The sequence below is a fragment of the Anopheles ziemanni genome, chromosome 3, assembly GCF_943734765.1.
Source record: "Anopheles ziemanni chromosome 3, idAnoZiCoDA_A2_x.2, whole genome shotgun sequence".
NCBI classification, from domain to species: Eukaryota; Metazoa; Arthropoda; class Insecta; order Diptera; family Culicidae; genus Anopheles; species Anopheles ziemanni.
Genome location: NC_080706.1, coordinates 68684238 through 68686975, shown reverse-complemented (window position 1 = coordinate 68686975; position 2738 = coordinate 68684238).

Below are 2738 nucleotides of genomic sequence, written 5' to 3'. Positions count from 1 at the left end.
CTTTAGGACCTCACTCCCAGGGCTGATGGAAGTTGGTACGTTGTGAACTAACTCTGAACGATGCAGACGGCACTGCAGTCAACTGGACAATTGTCGGTACCCGTTGGTCTCCCAAGGCTTTAACAGCCTGCCTTTTTCACTGTTGATCTTTATCGCAGAACGTTATCAACCTGACCCCCCTGACCTGATCTGTTCTACGAAGCGCCCGCCGTGATCGCTGTTCCACGAAGCGTCCGATCTGATCATAGTTATACGCAGTTCCACAAACTGGTGTCAACGACGTGATTACAGTTCCTGATCTGATCACAGCTATACGCAGTTCTACAACTGGTGACAACGCTGTGATCACAGTACCAGGAGCACAGTACGACGAAGGAGCACGCGGCACAAAACGCTGCACCAAGAAGCCGTGTTGCAACAAGTGCAACACCTACCAGCGTCCCAGTCATCGCTGCTCGACCCTAGCGAAGAGTAATAATCCACTTCGGTATCGATGAAATCATCAGGCAGTCGCCGGGAGCCTCATCACCGATGTCATCGACCCACAGGACGTGAGCCACCACGCATCTGGAAGATCGACAGGAGTTATCGTCATTGTGACAGTCGCTGTTCGACCGGCAACTCCAATTTGATGGGGAAGTAATGTGGCAATCTCGGCTCACATCTGCGCTGTGGAAACGCCACTACATCGGACCACACCCGCCAGCTATCGGAAAATGAAGTCCATGAAATGCTGTGAAAATGAAGGAAAGTGTAATTAAAGAGGAAAAGGAGGTTCAGAATTAGTAACTTACGTCTTGCAGCTCCTTTGGAAGCATTGCATTTTAAACCTTGGCAAGCTTATCGAATGTTGGTCTCAGATTGGGATTCTCAATCCAACATAGATGCATAACATCGTAGATGGTGCGGCTAGCGTATCTCGGCTATTCCATGCGATAACCTCCGCGCAGAAAGTTGTAGTAGTGCTCATCCATCGGAATTCCCGGATACGAAACGGTACAATTCACAAAGTTGTCTGCTCTAGTATTTTATAGTTGTTTTTTTTTCGATTGGTTTATAATAAAAAAATTTCAACATCAGCGCTGTTTCTTTTCTCCTAGGATTGTACTGACATTAGCCAAGTATGTACAAAGCAATGGGTTCGTAAACTTTTTGCGTAAACGAATGTTTCAACCCTTTTAACGACATAAATAACTTGCAAATATATTTAGCTTCATCCTTTTCGAAATCGAAGTTAGTGCAACGCCAGAAGAACACAAAACCAAGAACAAATTCGACGTCGATCTCAAATCGAAAACACTACCGCTGTAAACAGCATCGTTACATCATTACCATAATTCCGTTTTCCCCCGAAACAGAACCTGTGTTACTCTGACGTCTCTTAGCAACGCATGATTTCCCCTTAATGAACGGAAACCAATGCCTTTATTATTCGCCACAAATCAGACATTGTGGTGCCGTTGAAAACCCCATTAACAAGCTTATCATTATTGTACTCTGTACTGTATAAACGGAAAACAACGAACGGATTAGAGGGCATAATCAACACGTGGCGCATCGTGGGAAGGCAGAAAGGTAGGCTGGCGTGCAAATATCCTAACGGATACTGTAATTATGCTGACACGTCACGTGCCGTTAGAAAGTCCAGTCCATGGGAGGGGTCTCAGGTAAGAGAGGAAGGCCTATATCATTCCGCGTAGGAGTTGCAGGAGAGTTTGTCTTGGAAACGAAAATAATTGAATGAACGATTGGTTCATCGGTAACGTGTTACTATTTTCCCAACACGCTCGAAGACATTTCGTCCGGTCCGATCTAATGATAGAGTATCGTGTTATTTTTCCAGAGTTTTCTTCAAACATAATCTACCATTATACACTTTATTGCACACTCGCATGCATTATACCAGACTGTTCTGTTTTACTATGGGTATTAACACTATGTGGTATAATGGATTGTCCGCGATAACATAAAGCCAGATGAACTTCAGTCAAATAGCTGTTCTATTTTGTGAAAATTGTGTGAACATAATTGGTTTTTTTATCAAAACGGATGTAAACACAAGTTTGACAAAGCAAAAAGTACAAGAAAACCCATTTTGAGTTATTCGGCAGCCGGATCCTCATGAAATTCCATTTTGCTGACTTTAAGAATCTTTGGAACCAACTACTTCGGTAAGTCGGTTTGTTTTTGAGTTATGTATTTAGAAACTATAAACAACTGGAACTATAAACAACTGGAATTTCCGAGTACATTCTAGTAACAGCGAGCAGCAGAATGAAAGTTACGAATTCAATTCTGACTCAAGCATTACTCAAACGTTTTGATAAGAAGAAACAACTAACATACGATAAAAACGTAACCAAAAACAGTTTTTCAAGGATGTGTTGTCATCAAGTTTAACGTTGTGTTTTCTGTTGAAAAAAGCATCAAGCGTAGGACAGTTGATGTTTGTCTAGTTTTCAATCGATTGTTTTTAATATTCTCTTAAGGATTTGATTACACAAGAAAAACGTTATGCTAGTGTTTTGATCGTGCTTTTTAAAAATTGTAAGTCGCCGCTAGATTAAGCTATGGTTGATAGTTGGCTCCGTTGCGCCTGGAGAGATTTCCGATTTCTCCTTCCACTGTGAGTGAGTTCTTAGGCACCGCAAGAGGGCCGTCGAGTCGATGTTTGTGTGCAGTTTCCGAAGCGAGCTCCCTTTTGTTCCTGGTGGCCGTCGGCTCGCACAGGCTTAAAA